This window comes from Nicotiana tabacum, chromosome 24 (genome assembly GCF_000715075.1).
Source record: "Nicotiana tabacum cultivar K326 chromosome 24, ASM71507v2, whole genome shotgun sequence".
Taxonomy (NCBI): domain Eukaryota; kingdom Viridiplantae; phylum Streptophyta; class Magnoliopsida; order Solanales; family Solanaceae; genus Nicotiana; species Nicotiana tabacum.
In genome coordinates, this window is record NC_134103.1 from 91332287 (window position 1) to 91344359 (window position 12073).

Sequence of the window (12073 nt, forward strand, 5' to 3'; positions counted from 1 at the left end):
CCTGCCGAGCTAGAATAGCCACCGTCTCCTCCTCGTAAGTCAAATCTTTGTCCAACTAGACAGAACTAAAATCTAACACATGGGACGGATCGCCGTTATACTTCTGGAGCATGGACACGTGGAACATAGGATAAACTACTGATAATCCCAGTGGCAATGCAAGCCTGTAAGCCACCTCTCCCACTCTCTCCCGAATCTCAAAAAATTCGATATACCTAGGGCTCAACTTGCCCTTCTTTCCGAATATCATTACACCCTTCATGGGTGATACCGGAAGCAACACTCTCTCTCCGACCATGAATGCAACATCACGAACTCTACGGTCGACATAACTCTTCTTCCTGGATTGAGCTGTGCGAAGTAGATCCTGAATAATCTTGACTGTATCCAGGGCATTCTGTACTAGATATGTACCCAACAACCGAGCCTCCCCCGGCTCGAACCACCCAACTAGTGACCGACACCGCCTACCGTATAGTGCCTAATAGGGAGCCATCTGAATGCTTGACTGGTAGCTGTTGTTGTAGGCAAACTCTGTAAGGGGCAAGAACGGATCCCACAATTCTTCGAAGTCTATAACACATGCGTGGAGCATATCCTCCAAGATCTGAATAGTGCGCTCAGACTGTCCGCCCTTATGAGGATGAAACGCCGTGCTCAACTCAACCTGCGTGCCCAACTTACACTGCACTACCCTCTAGAAGTGCGAGGTGAACTGCGTACCTCAATCAGAAATGATAGACACGGGCACACCGTGAAGACGGACGATCTCGCGGATGTAAATCTCTGCCAACCGCTCTAAAGAATAGGTAACTGCCACAAGAATGAAATATGATGACTTAGTCAGCCTATTCACAATGACCCAAATGGCATCGAACTTCCTCTGAGTCCGTGGGAGTCCAACAACGAAATTCATAGTGATACGCTCCCACTTCCACTTAGGAATCTCTATCTGCTAAAGTAAACCACTAGGTCTCTGATGCTCATACTTTATTTGTTGACAATTTAGACACCGAGCTACAGAAGCAACTATATACTTCTTCATCCTCCTCCACCAATAATTCTGCCCCAAGTCCTAATACATCTTGGCGGCGCCCGGATAAATAGAATACCGGGAACTGTGGGCCTCCTTAAGAATCAACTCATGAAGTCCATCCACATTAGGCACACAAACATGACCCTGCATCCTCAAAGCTCTGTCATCTCAAACAGTAACCTGCTTGGCACCATCGTGCCACACTGTGTCCCTAAGGACTAATAAATGAGGGTCGTCATACTGCCGATCTCTGATACGCTCAAACAAGGAAGACCGAGCGACGGTACAAGCTAGAACACAGTTGGGCTCTAAAATATCCAACCTCACAAACTGGTTGGCCAAAGTCTGAACATCTGATGCAATCAGCCTCTCACCGACTGGAATGAATGCAAGGCTGCCCATACTCGCTGCCTTTCCAGTCAATGCGTCGGCCACCACATTGGCCTTCCCGGGATGATACAAGATGGTGATATCATAGTCTTTCAATAGCTCCAACCACCTCCTCTGCCTCAAATTGAGATCCTTTTGCTTGAACAAATACTGAAGGCTCCGATGATTCGTGAAAACGTCACACGACACACCATAAAGATAGTGCCTCCAAATCTTCAGCGCATGAACAATGGCTGCCAACTCTAAGTCATGGACAAGGTAATTCTTCTCGTGAACCTTCAACTTCCGCGACTCATATGCAATCACCCTGCCTTCCTACATCAATACCGTACCGAGCCCAACAAAGGATGCATCACAATATACCGTATAAGGTCCTGAACATGTGGGCAACACCAACATCGGCGTTGTAGTCAAAGCAGTCTTGATCTTATGAAAGCTTGCTATAGATGAATGCATCTTACTATAATGCATCACACTCGTTTGACCATCTGAACGGGGTATTTTTTTCTAGGTCAGTCTGGTCAATCGGGTTGCTATAGATGAAAACACCTCCACGAATTGGCAATAATAACCCGCCAGATCCAGGAAACTCCGGATCTTTGTCGTTGAAGTGGGTCTAGGCCAGTTCTGAACTGTCTCAATCTTCTTAGGGTCCACTTTTATGCCTTCTGCCGATACAACATGCCCCAAAAAGGCAATTAAGTCTAACCATTCATGATGATACAACGTGCCCCAAGAAAGTGACTGAATCCAGCCAAAACCCGCACTTTGAAAATTTAGCATATAACTAGCTGGCTCTCAGAGTCTGAAGTACAATCCTAAGATGCTGCTCATGCTCCACTCGACCGCGAGAGTAGATCAATATATCACCAATGAACACGATCACAAAGGAGTCCAAATAAGGCTTGAACACTCGGTTCATCAAATCTATGAATGCTGTTGGGGCATTTGTTAACCCAAAGGACATCACCAGAAACTCATAATGCCCGTAACGAGTCCGAAAAGCTGTCTTAGGGACATCAAATGCCCTAATCCTCAACTGATGGTAGCCAGATCTCAAATCAATCTTCGAAAACACCTTGGCACCCTGAAGCTGATCAAATAAATCATCAATCCTCGACAATGGATACTTGTTCTTGATGGTGACTTTGTTCAACTGTCGATAATATATACACATCCTCATCGATCCATCTTTCTTGTTCACGAACAACATGGGTGCACCCCAGAGTGAGACACTAGGTCTAATGAAACCCTTATCAAGCAAATCTTGCAATTGTTCCTTCAATTCTTTTAACTCTGGCGGGGCCATACGGTATGGCGGAATGGAAATTGGCTGAGTGCCCGGAGCCAAATCAATACAGAAATCAATATCCCTGTTGGGTGGCATTCCCAGCAGGTCTACAGGAAACACCTCTGGAAACTTACGAACAACTGGTACTGAATCCATGGAAGGAACCTCCATACTAGAATCGCGGACATAAGCCAAATAAGCTAGACAACCCTTCTCGACCATATGCCGAACCTTCATATAAGAGATAACCCTGCTGGTAGAATGGCCCGGAGTTCCCCTCCACTCTTAGTGAGGTAACCCTGACAAGGCTAAGCTCACCGTCTTGGCGTGACAATCTAATATAGCGTGATAAGGTGACATCTAATTCATACCCAAGATAACATCAAAATCGACCATATCGAGAAGTAGAAGATCTACATTAGTCTCAAGACTCCCAATGGCGACCACACACAAACGATAAACACGATCTATAACAATAGCATCTCCCACAGGTGCAGACACATACACAAGAGTACTCAAAGAATCACGAGGCACAACCAAATATGAATCAAAATAGGATGACACGTAGGAATAAGTAGAATCCGGATCAAATAGAACTGAAGCATCTCTGCTGCAAATTGAAACAGTACTTGTGATAACAGCGTCAGATAACTCAGCCTCAGGCCTGGCTAGAAAAGCATAACACCGGGGCTGGGCCCCATCATCCTGAACTACGTCCCTAGACGGCTTCTAGCTGGCTGGCCTCCACCTGTAACGCCCTGACCTTCACCTCTAACAGTCTGGCCTCTACCTCTGGCTGCCTGAGTAGGCGGTGCATCCACTGGTGCCGGAACCATGGCACGAGAACCCTGATGCTGTGAGCTGCCCGATGCCCGAGGACAAAATCTAGCAATGTGCTTCGGATCACCACAAGTATAATAGAACCTCGGCTGTTGTGATTGCTGACCCTGAAACTAACCCTATTAACCTAAGTAACTACCCTGAAATCTCTGGAGCGGAGGTGCACTAATAGGAGCTGGTGGTACACAGTAGGCTAGTTGGTGAGAATAAGGCATATGAGGGCCACGACCACCTGAGGCACCATGGGATGCCTGGAGTGCTGAATGAAATGGCTTGGGAGGATGGCCTCTACCAAAAGTACCACTGCCTCCATATGAGGCACCGCTGAACCCTCTGGACTGATGTGGTCTCTTGTCAGACCCCTGACCTCCCTGAGCAAGAACCATCTTGACTCGTCTGGCGACATTGGCAGCCGCCTGAAAAGAAATCTCACTCCCAGTCTCTCTCTCTCTCTCTCTCTCTCTCTCTCTCTCTCTCTCTCTCTCTCTCTCTCTCTCTCTCTCTCTCTCTCTCTCTCTCTCTCTCTCTCTCTCTCTCTCTCTCTCTCTCTCTCTCTCTCTCTCTCTCTCTCTCTCTCTCTCTCTCTCTCTCTCTCTCTCTCTCTCTCTCTCTCTCTCTCTCTCTCTCTCTCTCTCTCTCTCTCTCTCTCTCTCTCTCTCTCTCTCTCTCTCTCTCTCTCTCTCTCTCTCTCTGAGTAACAGTCATACTGCTTTACTGGAGACGCTCGAACTGACGGCGATGTTCCTCTCTCAATATGATAGGGAGAAACTTCTCTAGAAAAAGCTGAGAGAACTGGTCTCAAGTAAGAGCAGGCGATCTAGCTGGTCTGGTCAATAAATAATCTCTCCACCATTTCTTGGTGGAACCAGTCATCTGAAATGTAGCAAAATCGACCACATTGGTCTCCACTATACCCATGTTCTGTAGCACCTCATGACAACTGTTAAGATATTCCTGGGGATCCTCTGAAGAAGCACCACTGAAGTGAACTGGAAAGAGTTTGGTAAACCTGTCCAATCTCCACAAAGCCTCAAAAGACATAACTGACCCATCGCTAGCCTGTGCCGCAACAACCAGCTGAAGTACTCCGACTGGCTGAGCTGCTGGAGTCTGATACTGGGGAGCCATCTGCTTCGGAGTGTGAGTAGCAGGAGTCTGTGTTGCTCTTCCAGCCTGAGAAACGGCTGGTGCCATGGGAAATGTACCAGTCTGGGCCACACTCTCCATAAGGCTCGCCAAACGGGCCAAAGCATCCTGAAGCACTGGGGTGGCAATGAACCCCTCCGGGACTGAGGTGGCCCGACAGGAACAGTCTGGGCGGGGACCTCCTCATTAAACTCTACCTAAGGCTCCACCGCTAGTGCTGCTGCTCGAGCTCTAGGCTAAGCTCTGCCTCTGCCTCGATCTCTGGCACGACCTCGGCCTCGACCTCTGCCCCTCGTAGGAGCTTCCACTGGAGGCTCTAGCTGCTGCTCAGCTGAAGGTACGGTACATGTTCTTGCCATCTGCGGAAGGACAAGAATAGAAGAGTTCAATCAACAATGATAGAATAAAGTCGCACGACAAAGAAGAATAGAAGTGAAATTTGTCCCTAAACTTCATAACCTCTGGAAGATAAGTGCAGACGTCTCCGTACCGATCCTCCAGACTCTACTAAGCCTGCTAGTGAATTGTGAGACCTAGGCTTCCCAGTGCTCTAATACCAACTTGTCATGACCCGGAATTTCCACCGTCGGGACCGTGATGGCGCCTAACATTCTACTTGCTAGGCAAGCCGACGTTAGAGAATTATTAAGCCAATCCTTATTCAATTTAATAAATAATAACAATTAAGCTAAAATGAAATACAGCGAGTGCAGAATAATGTAAAAACTTCATTAATTACTACCACCTGGATCTGGAGTCACAATTCACGAACTTCTAGGATTTACTACAAGTAAAAGTATGAAAGAAATACAACTGTTTGAACGAAAGAAATAGTAAAAAAAAAAGAACTAAAAAGATAGACGGGGACTTCAAGGTCTGCGAACGCCAACAGATCTACCTTGAGTCTCCGATAAACCAGTCCGAGCTGCTACGCCTCTCGATCAGCTAGGGCCAATACCAAAATCTGCACAGGAAGTGCTGAGTGTAGTATCAGTTCAACCTCAAGTACTGGTAAGTGTCGAGCCTAACCTCGACGAGGTAGTGACGAGGCTATGACAAGACACCTACATAACAACCCTGTGATATTTAACAGTATATGTATAAATAACAACTAAACATGTACTATTGGGAGGGGGAGCATGCTGAGGGGAATACAAGATAGAGAACTACAACAGAATGGTAACTTGAATAGCCAATATACTATGAACCAATAAGAACAAGTAACCACCGTAAAGAAAAAATGCATGGCATTACCCTTTATGCCTTTACTTTCAACCTCACCATAAAAATCAATAGAAACGGCACGACATCTCCCTTCGTGCATTAACTCTCATAACATGGCACGACATCACCCTTCGTGCATTAACACTCACAATATGGCACGACATCACCCTTCGTACATTAACACTCACAATATGGCACGACATCACCCTTCGTGCATTAACACTCTTCCTTACTATAATGCAATAAACAAATAACAATAGGGAGATAGAATAACAAGTACAAGCCTTACTTCAACATTTGGTTCCACAATATCAACCTCAACTTCGGAATCAATACTCAATTATCACCAGAAGATCCGTAAACATGATAAGAATGATCAATTTAACAATACTAGTCTAAACATGGATAACATGAACAAATGAAGCTGTAATTGCAAGAAACCAAGCCCCGCCTGCATGCTTTAACCCGACTACAACGCATAAGTACTCGTCACCTCACATATACGTTATTCCCCAACATTTAAACGTGTAGCAAATAGACAAACAAGTTCTATTCCCTCAAATCAAGGTTAACCACGAGACTTACCTCGCTCCAAAGGCCACTCAATGCTCAATTATCGCTTTTCCTCTAGAATCCACCTCCAAACCACTCGTATCTATTCACAAACGACTCAATAATATCAAAAATTGCTAAAGAAATCAATTACATTGCATAAATTTAGATTCCCTAAACTTCCCCCCCAAAAGTCAAAAATCGACCTCGAGCCCGCTTGGTCAAAACCCAAGGTTAGGACCAAAATTTATTTACTCGTTCACCCCCGATCCCGATTATATAATTAGTTTCGGAATCCGACCCCAAATTGAGATCTAAATCCCCAATTCTTCCTAAATTCCTAGTTTTCTACATGAAAGAACAAAGATTAGGGATAGAAATTTAATGGGTGATGATAGAAATGGAAGAAAATGAGTTAAAGAGTATAAACCTATGAATTCGTGTTGAGTTTTTCCTTAAACATCGCACCTAGGCCGAGCTCTAATGAAGAGTTTATCAAAAATGGGTAAAATCCCGTTTTTGGAAATGTTTTAAGGTCTGGGCGTCAGGCCTTCTTCGCGTTCGCGAAGGGCCAGCCGCGTTCGCGATGTGCAGCAGCCCAAATGGCTTTCGCGTTCGCGAAGGCTGTTCCACTAGGCCTCCGCGTTCGCGAGCCAGTGCTCGTGTTCGCATAGAAGAATGGGTGTTCCCTCCCCCAAGTCCCTCAAGCTTCGCGTTCGCGAGAAGCTGGTCGCGTTCTCGAAGGGTAAGCCCCCACTGCCTCGTGTTCGCGACATAGCTACTGCGTTCGCTTTAAAGAAAATCATCCTGCCCTATTTTACCTTTCGCGTTCGCGAGAGTACCTCCGCGAACGCGATGAAGGAAACACTACATAACAGCTAAAGCCAAAAAAATAGATTTTTCTAAGTCTCAAAACACCCGTAGCTTATCTGAAACTCACCCGAGCCCTCGGGGCTCCAAACCAAACATGCACACAAGTCCAAAAATATCATACGAACTCGCTTGCGCGACCAAAATACCAAAATAACGCCTAGAACTATGAATCGGACTCCAAATCAAATGAAATTTTCAAGAAGACTTTAAAACATCTATTTTTACAACCGAACGTCCGAATCACGTCAAACTAACTCTGTTTCTCACCAAATTTCACAGACAAGTCATAAATATAATAATGGACCTGTATCGTGCTCCGAAACCAAAATACGGACCCGATATCGACAAGACCAAACATCAGTCAATTCTAAAAATCATTAAACTTTCAAACGTTTAATTTTTCATCAAAATTTCATATCTCGAGGTAGGGACCTAAGAATTCGATTTCGGGCATACGCCCGGGTCCCAAATTACGATACGGACCTACCAGGACTGTCAAAATATAAATCCGGATCCGTTTATTTAAAATAATGACCGAAGTCAATTCAAATTAATTTTAAGACAAAAATTCTTATTTTTTTCAGTGTCTAACATAAACGCTTTCCGGAAAGACGCTCCGAATGCGCACGCAAATCGAGGAGGGCTAAACCATAATTTTTAAGGTTTCAGATCATAGAATTAGGTTCTAAAATATGAGATGACCTATCGGGTCACACACACACACACACACACACACACACACACACACACACACACACACATATATATATATATATATATATATATATATATATATATATATATATATATATATATATATATACCTAATTGAGAGGAAGTCAGAATTAGTTCTGTTTTGGGAACAATATGTCGAGAGATTGGATTACCAGAAAAGGTAGGGACAAAATAGTAAAAATATGGATCAAACCAAGATAAACAATTGGGAAAAGGGCTAAATATATCCCTCTACTTTAGTATATTGTTCATATCTACCTTTCGGTATACAATCGGGCCACATCTACCCTGCTAAACTTTTTAAAAATACTCTCCACCTAACGAAAAGCCACCAAATTTAAAAAAAAGACCTATTTTTTTAAAAAACCCTTTAATAACATTAAACCCCTTTTATTTACTATACTTCTTCATCACAGATTAGTCATCTCCTTCGTAGTCACATGTTCGACTCAAGAAGTGAAAGGCATAAAAATACCGACAACCTAATTCGGATCACAGAATTAGGTTCCAAAACATGAGATGACCTATCGGGTCACACACACACACACACACACACACCACACACACACACACACACACACACACACACACACACACACACACATATATATATATATATATATATATATATTCATGTATACCTATGTGAGATACATGCATGATACCTGTTTGATACATGTGTCGTGGAATAATTTTTTTAACTTGATTTTACCTACGAATTTTGATACAAAACCAGTCCAAATCACCTCCAATCTTGCTCAAATTTTATATATTGCCCCATCTATATGTTTGGGACGAATTTCAACCATACCCATTGAAAAAAAACTTTTTTGCATAATTTGTTTTAATATTGTTTATCATTGATAATGAATTTTGACTTCAAACTAGTCTAACTCATCTTCAAACTTCATCATATTTGTATATTGCATCATCTATGTATTTTCGACGAATCACAATAATACTTATTGAAAAACAAATTGCCTATATTTTTTGAATGTTATATATCATTAATAATAATTTGGGATATTTTTGATAGCATGGCTAAAATGGTCAATTATTGATAATTACTTATGGTATCATAAAATATTCCATAATCTACAACTATTAATTGAATAACATATTATACAACCTGAACATAGTAAAAGTATAAAAAGATATACCCTACCAATTCTGAAACATATCTCTTCATCAATCTATCCCTAAATATTGTCAATTACATTAAAGATTTATAATTATCCGAATCCAAGACTATCTCCATTCTTTCAACTAATTTTTTCGATAAGTCATTTTGATAAGGTTTTCTCTTTCTTTGGCCTCCTTTTTTTATTTTTTTTATTTTTTTTAATGACAAAAAAAATTGTTGGAATTATTTGTGTTTTAATTATTTTAAAATTTCTTGAACATACATATTAGTAGCTATTATTGACGCTTTTGAAAGCCAGTCTTGTGAATTTTCAATTCAACGTTTTTTTACTAACATAAGGTATATATATATATAATTTATATATATTTAGTATAATATGCATGTATAGTATGTGTGACATATTTTGTATATATATTTGGTATATTAACGATATATACTAGTACATTTAATTATATGTCTATATTTCTACATGTTACGTTTGAAGTTTGGATTTGGCATTTACCCAATTGAAGAGAAGAAGTGTAAGTTTAAATAGTTAACACAATCTTAAAATTAATTAAATTTTCAAACCTTGCATAGAAAACGGCAGAATAATTGACATGCAGTTCTGTAAAAAATTAAAAGAAGAAAGTAGATTTCTTAATTAAATCCTCTTTTCCTCTTTATTTTTGCTATGTTTTTTTCATGTTTCTACTTCTCTTCTGCCATCTAGTTCGAGGTATTCTTCTTCCTCTTAATTGTCCTTCTTGATTTTGCTCTTCTTCTGATTGTTTTTGTGAAGAGATGACGGCTTGAGAAATTGTGGTGGAAATGATGCAGAGAGATGATCTGTTCAGTCTTTTTTATGCATTTTGATCTACACAGAATATATGGGACGAAGAAAAGGGGATATACGCATGTGATATATAGGAATATCTTTTACTGAAGGAATTGGGGAGAAATTGATAGTGATAGATACTTTGGCTGAGAGAGAATCAGAAAGAGATATTTTTTAATCGAGAGAAAATCTCAAGGGAGAGATTTTAGGATATGAAAAGTTGTACATAATTTAATTAAAAAGGTAAGATTTTAAAATAAATTGTACTAAAAGTAATTTTGTAAAAGCAATTATAGGAAATATAAATAAGTCTTTAAAAGATTATATTCTATGTAAATTCCTCTAAGATTTCCTATAATTCTTCTAGAAATATTATCCCCTCCTTTTTTAAGGCAAGCCCAAGTTGCATGAAATGACCCAAAAAGAATGAGATTACTTTGGCCCAATTCAAACCAGTCAAGAACTGAGTCACATTGACAAAGTCCTAAATAGTGATTTCTGGTATTTAATATCACATAAATAGTGATTTCTGGTATTTAATATCACATAAATAATGATTTTGATGAAAAATGGCGATAAAGGAATAAAAATTTAAAAATCAAAACGTATCCTTACTCAGACAAGGACAAACAACTGTAATATTCAATTGAGAGGAAGTCAGAATTAGTTCTGTTTTGGGAACAATATGTCGAGAGGATTGGATTACAACAAAGGTAGGGACAAAATAGTAAACGTATGGATCAAACCAAGATAAACAATTGGGGAAAGGGCTAAATATACCCCTCAACTTGTAACGACCCGACCGATCGTTTCGAGAGTTATAGCCATGTTTCTCCCATTTCTGCTTCTTTTTATGTAATTCAGCTATATTGTGTTATATCGGGTTAGTTGGTTCGGGTCCGGAGTGGTTTCGAAGTGAATTGAGACACTTGGTCTCTTTGGGATAAATTTAAGTTGAAAAAGTCAACCGGATATTGACTTATGTGTAAACAGTCTCGGATTCAAATTTTGATGATTCCGTTAGCTTTGTTAGGTTATTTTGGACTTAGGAGCGCATCCGAAATGTGATTTGGAGGTCCGTAGTGGAATTAGGCTTGAATTGGCGAAAGTTGGAAATTTGGCGATTTCGGTCGGCAATGAAAAATTTGATATCGGGGTCGGAATGGATTTCCGGAAGTTGGAGTAGGTTTGTGGTGTCATTTGTGACGTGTGTGTAAAATTTGAGGTCATTCGGACGTGGTTTGGTTGGTTTCGGTATTGATTGTCGAATTTGAAAGTTTAGAAGTTCTTAGGCTTGAATCCGAGGGTAATTTGGTGTTTTGATGTTGTTTTGAGTGTTTCGAAGGTTCGACTAAGTTCGTATGTTGATATATGACTTGTTGGTATGGTTGGTTGAGGTCCCGAGGGCCTCGGGTGTGTATCGGGTGGTTAACAGATCAATTATTGGTGTTGGGAGTTAGCTCGTTTGCTGGTTTCTGAAGCTGCTGGTGTTTTCCGCACCTGCGGAAGGGGAGCCGCAGGTGCGAGGTCGTAGGCGCGCGTGGGAGTTCGCAGGTGCGGACAGTGTTAAGGTAGGCTGGGTCTGCAGGTGCGTAGGAGAGGTCGCATCTGCGAGTCCGCAGAAGCGGAAGTGAGGAGGTCAGGCAGTGGCCGCAAGTGCGAGGTCTTTTCTGCACCCGCGTGGCCGCAGGTGCGCATATTTAGCCGCAGGTGCGAAAGACCTGGGCAGAAACTATAAATAGGGCACTTCGCGAATTTTGGTTTATTTTCACTATTTTCAAGTCGGGTTTTAGAGCTTTTAGAGTGATTTTGAAGGGAGATTCAAGGGTTTTCAGTGAGGTAAGTTGCTTGGGCTTTAATACTCCTATCTATGGTGTTTTCTCATTGTATTATCATCTAATTAGTGGAATTTAGGGGTGAAAATAGGGGGTTAGGGCTTGGGATTTTGGAGAGTTTAAATTTAAGGATTTGAGGGAACAAATGACGTCGGATTTTGATAAATTTTGTATGTATGAACTCGTGAGT